Source organism: Hyposmocoma kahamanoa, unplaced genomic scaffold (genome assembly GCF_003589595.1).
Source record: "Hyposmocoma kahamanoa isolate Upper Pololo Valley unplaced genomic scaffold, ASM358959v1 224, whole genome shotgun sequence".
NCBI classification, from domain to species: domain Eukaryota; kingdom Metazoa; phylum Arthropoda; class Insecta; order Lepidoptera; family Cosmopterigidae; genus Hyposmocoma; species Hyposmocoma kahamanoa.
The window spans coordinates 1,560,083-1,572,584 of NW_020653743.1; the positions used below are offsets into that span (position 1 = coordinate 1,560,083).

At 35.6% G+C, this 12,502-nt stretch overlaps 1 protein-coding gene across 1 annotated transcript in view; it reads left to right on the forward strand.

Annotated features, from left to right (window-relative positions):
• The first annotated feature begins 2,265 nt into the window (after nucleotides 1-2,265).
• Nucleotides 2,266-12,502, forward strand: part of LOC113228105 (guanine nucleotide-binding protein G(I)/G(S)/G(T) subunit beta-1) — a 61,590-nt gene continuing 51,353 nt past the window's right edge. The window contains exon 1 of the mRNA XM_026461255.1: nucleotides 2,266-2,477. The gene's annotated coding sequence lies outside the window, so the exon portion shown is untranslated. The remainder of the gene's footprint in view (nucleotides 2,478-12,502) is intronic.

Here is a 12,502-nt window from a genome sequence, read left to right on the forward strand (position 1 = left end):
ATGATTTCAAGCACTGGAAATACGACCCTAATGGCAAAGACTTGAATATGATTCTAATGCTTTAAACCATACTCAAGTCCTAACTTGGGCATTGAGTAGAGTACGACCCAAACAATCAGTCTAAAGAGTTGCCACCGTATTTACGTATTAAAATATTTTTAGGTCTAAAGTAATTATGTGAAATTGCATTTTAGGATAGTCTCATTAAGATACTGACACTTCGGAGATCAAAGTGAATCTAAGGATATCTCAAACACTAAAACCTCAATCTTCAAGACATTATAAGGTAAATAATAATTAAATCATTACCCTGAAAACATACCCTTTTGATGATAGAATAGATGTTTTCTATTGTCTGATATTGATATCTGAGTCATCGTTGAAGGATTATTTAATAATATTTAGTATTAGTTATATGTATTTTTTTCCGTATCTCTTACAGCTACAGTACTTAGACCATATCCCATGTTATTAAGTGACCTTCTGATTATGCTATAGCCACGGCAACACTAGCAGTGTCATAATAAGTCTGCTTGCGATAAATTTCATTTTGTGAGTTTGAATGATTTAGATATTTATTACAAAAGACGTAGAAACATATATTTGATGATGATAGATCGACAAAATTAGAACGACGTAATTTCGTAACTGCGTCCTACATTTTTTTTAAACACTACTATTTTATAGTTACGCACACACAATTTTTTCTTTTATTTGCTATGCATCTTAATACGATCATTGAAATCCATAAACAGTTGATAAACAATTAAGGTTTATGTTAATTGAAAAAAAACGATGTGATATAGACATGACATAAGTACAGAGTCGAGCTCGCATATGTAGTAGGTAATCATAATTTTTGTAAATTGCTAATGTGTTTTTATGTTACTACTACTTGTGTTGTTTTCTCATAAATTTTGTATTTTCGGTGAATTTTTGCTTACAATGTGTACCACGATACTACTATGTATTTAGGTAGGCTTAATTGTATTTATGAAAGTTCTACTGAAAATTAATTAACACTATTGTCAAACTATTCTTGGGTCGGACACTTACTACTATATTAAATCTATGGGTCGGACGTCGGACCCTATTAATTAATTACTTATATTTGTTGATTTCAAATAAAACCATGAGTCAGGTTTCAGTACGGAGTGAAAAAAGATCTCACTGGCCCATCTGCCCTTATTTTAAAAATATACCCATTCTGCGCATACGATTCAGGCTTTCCTCGCTAAATACAACATTCCTGTTTCGTTAGGCTCCCTAATTTCAAAGTAATTTGAAAGAGATTAGTGTTTCGAATTTCCAAATCTATTCTATAATTCCAAATGTATAGAGATACTTTTTGTACACCCCTCAAGTCATAGTAATAATTCAGTCGATATATTTTAACAACGTTTCTCGATTTCACTGATCGTGGTTCATGAAGTCTAACAAGTTTAGTGTCATTCTAATCAAGCTGAATTTTATGGAGAATGTAGCTAGAAGTTAATAAAGCCATCCACTGTCATCTATTCAGTTCAACATGAACTGCTCAAATAGAACCTAGATTTTATGAAACGAGCGAGCCATATTAAATGTTGCCAATACATAGACAAAAATTACATTTTATTTCATTTGATGAAAAAAGAAATACCTAACTCAAATAATATGGACATTTGTTATGCATTAATTAAACCTTCAATGTAATTTTCTTGCTTATATAAGAATCATCAAAGAAGCATCAGTCACTATCGTGATATTTCTGTTCATACATATCAATTTTATTGAGTAACAAAATAACTTTGCCTGTGACGGAACAACGTCGATCGAATCCGCAATTCATTTCGCATTCTTTGAATTTGGTTTCGGAAATTTCACGCTTTTTAAACCTTCCTAGATCTCAGCTAAAAAAAATTTGAGCTAAATAATATAACTAAAGATATTTTTAAGCTCGTAAATGTTAAAATTTGTGCATTTTGTCAATAAGGCGCGCCTTCAAGTGTTTTTAAGTTGCCCGCCTTTTGATTCTCACGCCCAGTTTGACGTCACATTTCATTCGGGGTTCTCGATCAAACCTTACCGCACCCTATTACATTTCCTCCAAAAAGGTGTATGTATTGAATGTTAAAATTCTAAAGAACTTAAATGTAAGGGAAGACGTATGAGTTTCGTATGGCAATAATTATAGTACTTCGTACGGCCACCAGACTGCGCGACAGGTGCAAACTCCACTAGCGCAGAATCCGCCAATCACGTACAAGGGACTTTGACGCAATTTGCAAATGGCCGTGAAAAGGACCGAGCTCCAGGGTGTATGAAAAGTTAATGGTGGAAGAATCCGTGATAAAAACTTGTGAATAATCTCGTATTCAGTGTGGTGTTGTTGGAATTATACAAAATGTGCCAAACAGTGAGAATCCAGTCTTAATGGTGGTTTAGGCAGCGCCCGAAACCGCTGGAGGGACGATCGACGAGACATTGCTGACAGAAGGGTAAAGTTCTTCATTCATTTTCGCTTGTATATTATCTATTTCGGCGCTTACTTGAAGATTTTTTTATCTATTATAATAATACTCGGCGTTTTTGGTCAAAAGACCCGTAATGATAAAGCATAAGCTTAGGAAATTGATGGGTGTATCGCCCATCCTTGCCGGCCTTATATCGTTGCGTGAAGCACCTATTAGAGCCAGAAGGCCCGTGTTATCGAGCTAATAGATTGCGTTACGCCGACAGCGGTTGCTAGAAGAACGTTTTTCGGGCCAGTGGCGGGCAGGAAGTGACAAATTTGTTGGGAAAGTCGTTTCGCACGTAGGTAATAAGTATAGATAGGTATAGGATCCCATGGCAGGCACGGCCCTGTTGCTAGATGGTAGGACATCGATTGGATCGGAATTTCCGATGGTTTTGTTGTAGTAGTGTGTAGTATATCGTTGTTATATGCAATCTGTGCGTGATTTGTGTGTTTTTAACGAAAGGGAAATAAATGTTTTTTTTTGTGTCGTACAGCAAAAAGATATTGTTGAATAGTACTAATTAGTGTTAGTGTGGATGATCAAATTATATTGTGTAGCTGCAGCGTGTTCTCGAGGGATTTTTGTAGCAGTATTACTACTATGATTAATTACAAGTTGTGAATAGGCAAGTATATGCAATGCACATTCTTTTTATATCTACAATTGTCCAAAAATTTTCTTCTTTATAAGCCCTAAAAACGGAATATAATGTAAATTTAAATCCTTGAAGTCCATTTGGCCCTTTGTGGCTAAATTTAAACGGAATATAGTCACAATTATGGTATTTTTTTGTGTAGTCACAACAATACCTAAGAGCTACTTATATATAATGTATAATTTACCAATATCAAAATTATTTACTTCCAGTCTGAGTGTATTGCAATCTGAAGCATTCTTGTATATTGAAATACCTACCTATGTGGTGTTAGTCATTTGGTTAAATCTCATTACTGACTTTATTGCCCGTCACACTAACTTGCTCGTCTTTATTTCCTATGTTTACATAAAATTATGTATGTATCCTCTTAGTAAATAAGTTTATAAGCACAGGCATTAAACGTAAAATAAGAGGAGTGAAGTGATTTTACTCAAAGTTTTAGCAGATTATTTGATTTGTAACTAACTTAGCCAAGGATGAAAAGACTTGAAAGTATCTACAAATAGGTAGGTAGACTTAGCAATGTCCTCCAGAACTTATTCTGTTTGTGCTCAATTTTGCATTAGTTGAAATGCCTATATCATAACCTCTTTCAGTCCCTGATTGTAACAGCTTAAAAAATTTGATAAATTCCACTATATCTTAAAGTTAAGATGGCTAACTGTATTAGTACATATAGAAACAACACCAAAATCAGATGATTAGCATACTTTACAGTATTAGTTATACTAAAATTGACTTATATTAATATGCCAGACATTCAAACCCACTACAATTTACCCTTACAGACGTTATAGTATAGAAATTGTGCAAGCAATCTGTATCTCTATTTCCAAGTGCATACAACCCTAACATCGTCAGGGGTAGGATAAAAATGAATCTTCTGGGCAAACTTGAACCATTGTCAACCTCATCTTGACTTAACAAGTCTTGATTGTGGTCTGGACCCTGATTTAGAACTCTTCGATATTTGAACCAAATAATTTGATTGGATATTATTCACAAATCGAAGAGCGCTATCTGAGCTATTCACCCAGTTGAACATTTTCTTTGGATTTGATATTGTTATCGAACGTTAGTCGATGAAATAGATTATAAGAAAAATGAAAATCCTTATATATACATTTTTAAGAGTTTAAAGGCCTAAAATATAGGAATGATTTAGTCTTGCATTAAAATAAATTAATAAAATTGAACAAAATCCAGACTTTATTTAAAATAATAAGAGATTTCCATGTCACATTCTTGCTTTGTAAACATTAGGACGTTCGGTAATTTTCGTTCAATAACTGTGTTCTGAATAACTATTGTAGCCTTTGCCGGTCGAGAAGTTTGAGTAATCGCTCCAGTGTAACGTCATTTCATGCTGGGAATGATCACCCGTTTTAAAAAGTAAAGAAAAGCTGCCATGCATTAAACCTTATTTGACCATTGTCTTAAAGTGTTTTACCATCCCAATACCTAATCTTTCTAGACTTAGGGTCGTATTCTAGAACTCTACTCAATGCTCAAGTCAGGATTGCACTGGAAACACAAGCACTGGACATACGACCCTAACAGCAGGGACTTGAGTATGATTTCGAGTGCTTTAAACCATACTCAAATCCTGACTTGAGCATTGAGTAGAGTTTTAGAATATGACCCTTAGACAAACATATCTTATAGTCCTTTATATAATTGAACTTTAAATATCAGAAAATCAATTGTTTGTCTCATTTACAAATGTATAAAATAACAAAGAATGACAAACAATAACATATTCATGTATTCATTGTCATGTGCAATTGTACAGTGATGTATGTTGTGCATTGCACTCTTTGAATTGTTTCCTATTTCCTTACTGGTGTTATGGTTGGGTGTACTTTATTGTTGTCTTTTTTTTCACTGTGCTTGTGCAAAGTATGCAGCTGGAAATTTGAAGTCAATTAGAGCTTATATATTAAATATAATATACAGACCAGACTGACCAATGAAACAGAGTTGTAAATTAACATGTTTATTAGATAAGCAATGCATTTTTAACAAAAATTCAATATAGTCCTATTTTATAGTGTTCTTTACAGCAATGATGTATTAAACTTCTATGAATATGCTAAATTATCTTTTCTTTTCAAAGTTTTTTTTATCAAAATTTTATCTTCGAATAATGCCAATTAATATAAGGTTCATTTTTGTTATCAGCACATAAAGATAAGGCATGTGTGCATTTTTGTGTTATTTTTACTTATTTACATTCAATTACATGATTGTAATTTTATTTGCACCTCTCATTTGTTTTATGCTGACTAATAAAAATGTAATAATACTTATAAGCAACAGTATACTCTACCCATAGCATCTAGACCAGATACCTTTCTCATCCTGCATCCACAGTGCAAACCATGGGACCACCGAGGTAGTCAAACCTTAAGTTGTTACTTATTGAAAGATGATCTTTTGTAATATGCATTGCATTGTACGTCCCCTTGGTACACACATAACTTAAAATTTTAATGAAAATCACAACGTAAAACATTAAATTGTGAATCAACATATTCCTCATATTTTCAGTAAAAAAATTGGGTTGTGTATTGTGATATGTCATGTATTAGTAGTAGTAGCTCCTTGCAAAAGAGTAAATCCAGAAAAGTACTGCCACCATAACTATATCTGCCGGCAAGCAGTAATGTGAGAATTATAGCATTACCTGTTTTGAAGGGTAAGAGACGGGCAAATGCGACTTATCATCTGTGTGTTAGGGTGCAGGGTGCAGGGGCAGTGGCTTTCAAATCTTTGCGATTTAGGGCTGTGAAGTGGTATTGGATATTTGTGGTGTTCAAATGTTTCATCACCTGCGTTCTAGGAAAATTTGTTCATTTACAAAACTGAGAGTCAATAAATATCTAATGTATTTATGTAACCATGTTTGTTTGTTGCCTAAAATAGCTCTTCTGGGAACTTGCATTCAAACTGCTTTATCACTGAGCAACAGGGTCACAATACTTGATTATTGATGCAATTTTTGCACATATGAACAAGAAATTTCAAATATTTGTATGGAGGACTGGCCAACTAATCCCAAAGAAACACTTCGACTACCAATTAAGTCAACCTAGATACTCATTGAATGAATCCTGTTCAGCACAATGCTAGTTTTAATTATGCCAGTACAGACGTCATATTCTTTACAAACATTTTAAAGACTGGACTGGACAGACATGATTTATAGATAGATTTTAGCTAATCTCAATGTCAAATAATTTGCTTGTAAAATTTTATGCAGATTTAGCTGCATTGATTTAAAAACTCAAGTCTCCGTAGCCTGGAGATCAGATTGAAACTGGCATCACCTACGTGAGCAAGAACTGGTGTGGTTTACATTTTGCCTTTCTATTAGGTTAGATTGTAGACCATGTAAACTTTAATTTAAAAAACAGTTACTTTTTACTTAATGAAGTAAAAAGTATGGTAGTGGTGGTGACGACGGGTACGGGCTGGATTCCCAGTATGAGCACTTTGGGAAATGTTTCTGGTCTCGGTGTTCTGGGTAGTGCCTTGCTGTGAATACCATTGTTTTTGTACTTATCATACAGGGAATTCCGTAATTTACGACCAGTCATTGCTGTAGTTGTCTGACACATTATTATTAATGTTCTATTACTTAATTAAATTTCAAATCTTTTTGGTCACATACAAAAAAGTGAAAGCCAGTCCAACTATTTACAATTTATATTTATATACTCACGCCCTTAGATTCCCATTGGGGTAGACAGAGACTCTTAGCACGATCTTTGCATCACTTACGTTCCTCAATCTTATGCCCTCATATTATTCTCACTACGCACTCCAGCCTTTTTAATAACTCCCTCAATTTGATCAGAGAATGTTCTTCGTGGCCATCCTAGTCCAATGATTCCTTCCGCGTTAGCTCTATATATTTCTTTCGTTAATCTACATTCATTCATCCGCTCCATGTACCCAAACCACCTCAGCATACTGTTTTCATTGTTTGTCACTACATCCTTTTTCAACCACAATAAAATGTAGTTTGGAAGAGGATGTAGAACAATAAAATGTCAAAACCTGTGTGTAGTCTCCAATCTATACATTTTCATTTCTTAAATGAAAGTATCAGCTTTGAGATTATGGTATTTGACATTTCCCTATGAATGGATAGAGTCCATAAAATAAAATTATCCCCATATACAAATGTAAAATAATTGCAAAGCGTCTAAAAATGTATGACTGGTTTATTCATGGAGGGTAGTAAATGTTGCGTTTGGCAGAAAGTAGAAAATGCACTGGAAATGAGAGTATTGCTGGAGTGACTCGAGAGTCACTTCGGGGAACAGCGTGATAAGAGAGCGTTGGAAGATGTTGTGACAAAGAGCCAACGAGTTGATGAGGGCCGGTTAAGGTGAACTTACCGCGACTAAATTGAGGAAATATAGACTTGGTTAAGAGACCCTTAACCGACGAGCATGTACATATATTTCACGTCCTTATCCCACCTAGACAACAGCCTTCCACTTGCTATGATCTTAACGCACTCTTTTGTCTTGTCAACACGCATCAATGCTTTCATACATGCACGTCAACTAAGAGTATTCTTGGTATATAGTCTTTATTTAGGACATCTTCTCTCCTATAACTGCCTCCGCGGCCGAACGGTTACCATGCCGGATTGCCACGCAAAGGTCCCAGGTTCGATTCCCGGGCCGGGAGAAAAATTTGTATGGCCTACATTTATTTCTCTCGTGAGTTTGGGTGTAATTTGTGCTTGTCTATGTGTGTGTCCATGGCACCCGCGACACAGGGTTTCCCTAGTGCGGGGCTATGTTGATTGTGAGCGTTATTATTATTATCTTCAATTTGGTCCCAGTAAATTCGCCTTGGTTCGCCCTTACCAACGTGACCGCTCACTGTCGCCATCTGTTCTATTAATTTGCTTTCATTTATTCTCTACGAGTCCGAATCATCTAAGCACCTACGTAATACAATAAAATCCAGTCTTTCATAAATTCAAGGAATTTTGTTAACCTAACGGTGTGATGTAAGTGGTAACACAAAAACCATTTCTCGTCCAAGTCAATTTAAAACTACATGTTAGCTGTCCTTATTTGCAAGAGTGTGAAAAGCGTGTATAATTGGCTGTCCGACGAGACATAACCAAACTACAAGGCCTACATACGTAATGTACGTTACTAGTCGAGTAATATTAGGCAAGTTTGATTGAAAACAAAAAACAGTGAATATACCGTTCTGACTGCTTGCCTAAGTGCGTTTTACCTGGGTCGATTCCTTCCATTTGCGAAAATTTCCCAACTCACGCGCTCGCTCATGACGTTTTGTAAGTATTTTTTTATGTTTATGGACTGTAATGCCCAAAGGAATTTGAAGTAAATGCTGCTAACAGAATTCGTTTGATATTAAATAACAAATTGTATATATTCGTCAAGGCCAAGTGTATGTGGCGACGGTATTTCATTGCTACGTCGTATAAAGGCAAAGAAAAACTAGTAGACGCTACAAACGATAAGAGCTCCTAGACAAAGAGAGCTCGGGTAGCTATTTTACAGTAATAATAGGGAATTCGAAAGTTTTGCGGTACACGGTATAGTCCTCCAAAAGAAGACTCTTACTTTATGATCCTTCGAGCCGGATGTCCGGTTGGCATTCAGACACTAATTAGAACACAAACTTTTTCTTGCACAATGCCATAATCCATACTTCAACGCTTTTCTTAGGATAGTCGAGACTAGAGACAAAACTATGGAACCATTAATGACTTTTTGTTGCCATCAAAAACATGTATTATTCAAAGCACTTGTAATGGTTGATTTACAATATACAGAAACGCGTTCGTTCTTCGCATTATGAAACATAAAAGAACTCCTAGCTACCATGTTATTTTAGTGTCCTAAACTTTGCTACACGCTATAATTGTCTCTTGAGTTGAAACATTCCACAATATGGACACAGGACTGCTTCGTGTGCCATTTTCCACTGTAATAACACTTATCGGGATAGCTTTTCAAGAAATATCGACTAAGGGACTTGTACAGTATGTAATATAATACCCATTCTCCATTATAGTAAACCTGAGAGTGCAAGGTTTGCTGGTTTTATGGATGCGGTTATGAGAAAACTAATCTTCCTTTGAACCTTATGTTCATAAGTAACAAAGTTGATATTTGTGTAATGAAAATGAGTAAGAGCGTTTAGGGTAATGTTCACACTTGACCACCAGAGTTGAGGATTTTTTACAGGGTCCAAGTATCCCTAGTTTACGACTCTACACGTGTTGATTCTACCTGATTATGATTTTGGAAGATACATACATTTTTGGATGAAAGTGATATGTGTGGAATCTAACATCAGGGTAAGCCGGTACATATATGCAATGAGGAAGACAGTAGGCTAGCTTCTTTTCGGGCAAAATTATCTTTTTTTTAAAATCTTATTTATAATATCACAGCTCCATTGTTACTCAAATCACTTTGCAGTCTATAACATTTTTTCATTTGTCCAATTTTATTATCCGTGATCGTAAAGATTACATACTAGATTAGATACTATAGATATATCAATGGAAAGTGGGGTGTTACGACTTTTATAAGAACCCGTTTAAAATGTTATTTCATCCCGGAAAAGCCGCTACGGCGCATGTCATCTATTGAATACTTAGTTCGAATGTTTCTCTTCTTACGTCTTAGTAAATTTCCACATACGATTATGTTTTGTTACGAGATTTTCTACCAATAAAATGTTATCTCATTTTCTTTCCAAGATATGACGCCATTATAACGTGACCTTAATACAAATGGATAGTAAACCTGTCATCAGAACCACTTTCGTTACTTAGGTCTGTTATTTAAATTATCGTTTTGATCTCTGACCCTCATTCAAAATGAGCAAGGACTATCTCTTAGTGTTTTTCGGCTTTTTCCACAACGGCTTTCTTTAGTAATAATAATTGACACTAAGGTCATTAGAGTAGGTATTTCCCGGTATTTATACCAGAATAACTAAATTGACTGCAAAATTGGTACTACCAAAGACTGAACTGGTACTTTCTCACTAAGCGCTCAAATTCGAGGTCATCAAACGTTTTCGACCTAAAGACGATGAATTTTTCTTACTTGGTATCCTTGACACGTTGACAGGTAAAAAAACTGCTGCCCGCCCACCACCTGGATTTATCCTTAATTTTTTCAGTACCACGTAAAGGTCAACGTTGTACAGGTTATTGCGGTCCAAGAAATTTAACATATCAAAGGTTTGCCGTACACCGAAGCTCTAAACTTGATGTAAGTACATTTCTTGGTTTATCAAATCCATAGGGATGTTTCCTATAATTATTCGAAAGCTAAAGTAACTACGTTCCCACGTAGTTAACTTTAGCTCGCTTCAGAAAACAGCTTAGAGAGTGTCCTTGTTTTCTAAACCACTATTTTTGCAAGACACGCACATGTTTCTACAAATATAATTTTTTTTTTACTATATTTGTTTTCATTTAAAATTACCTCTATAAACATGACCCGTTTCCAGATACAAACCGGTGTATGTTAAAGAAGCAAAATAAATGCCCGGGATTTTTTAACAATGGTTTATTGTTCGTATCTTGTTACTAACACAATAAACCATCTGTTTTTCGGATCTCTTTTATTATGTAACTATATTTTTCGTATATTTTCATTTTTGGCTAATGCTAGAGGTTTGTCCAATGGCATTCAACTCCTTGCTTTCTTCATACATTGACGGACATCAGACCTTTCACTGTTCTTCGTTCTGTTACATATTCACACAATTATCTTCAATCTACTTCTGGTTCTACCTGCCACCTCCAACCTGCCTGCATACTACATGCTTCATTCCACATTGCTGGACCACATATCAAAAGAGGGAGGGAATATTACACTGGAAGGCAAATTTGTCGACTGTGTGACAGAGAAAGGTACCACCAATCGTTATACGCCATGGTATATGAGATGTTGTAAAACGGAAACTATTTACTGATTTCAAAAACATTATCTTATTTTATACTTATCGCCATACCTGATTTTTTTATAATAAAAAAATACAGTCCATAACAGTTGCGGTATCACTCAGAATTTTAAATCGCAAAGGCCACGGGGCACTGCCACCGACGCCCGTCACCCTAAAACTAAGTTTACAAGTCAAGTAATTCCCTGGACAAACTCATTCAGAAGGAACTCTACTGCTACTAAACCTAAACTATTATCATCTTTACATCCAACGTTATAAAAAAATTATCCCCCAACAAATCATATCTCAACGAAAAAAAATCCATAACAAAGGTTTTCCACAAATTAGCATGCTCGGTACAATCGTTGGACACATTTACATTTTGCATTAAGAGCTGGCCTGTGTAAACGTTGAGAGTGCCTGTTCTGCACTTTGTTGACCCCTATAAGCAATTAAAGGTAATGAATGTTTAATTTTCATCAAGATTTTTTAAACTGTAACATATCTTATGCTTTGCATTGTCTTAAGGTGGCTTCCCATGTTCTGTGAATTCATAGGCCGCGCCAACTCACCATAGAAACAGTGGCTCGCCTTTAAGAGCCCGTTCTATTTGCTATATGTTAGTAATGTCAAAGGCGCAGCGCGAAAATATTTCAGGCAAGCACGGCGTGGCGCGCAGTAGCCTGTGAAATCACAGGCCGTTTTTAACATGCACAGCCAGGTAATCGAGCACACTGCCTGCATTGAATTTCCGCATTTTATCTGACATCTTCAGTACGGTACGGTACGGTACGGTACCCCGTTTTCTCACTACGCTCCCATCGACCATCAATTTAGCCAATGCAGCATATTGTAGAACAACAATTTAACCATAAGAGCAGAAATGCTTTTTACTTAACCTAAACATAATTCTGTCAGAAATACTGCTGCGATTCAAACATTGTGAATTTGAATAATGTGACCTTTCCAAAAAAAGCACTTTTCGACTTTTGCACAAAATAATTTTGCAAAATTTCAAAAGTTTAGCCGCTAAATTAGCAACATTTGTCACTTAGTCGTGACATTTCACTAATTATGTCGTATTACGAAATTACATAAAGGTAAGTAAACGAACACAAGTATGACATTAGCGAGATCTGTATCAGATTACGTCATAGAATTTAATAAGCTGTTATAATTAGATGAAAGAGAAATAGAGGTCCTTCAGTTAAAACGGAGTTGATTCACGTGGTGGAATTTATATGGTTGCCTTGGTGATTTTATACCCAGCTCTTGAGTGCTAAATGTGTCAACATTTTGTACTCTATTACAGCGTGTCTAAGGCCCGGCGCCCACTGACGGGAGGGTTCGGCAGGGGATCCTTCGGCATCCCTACATG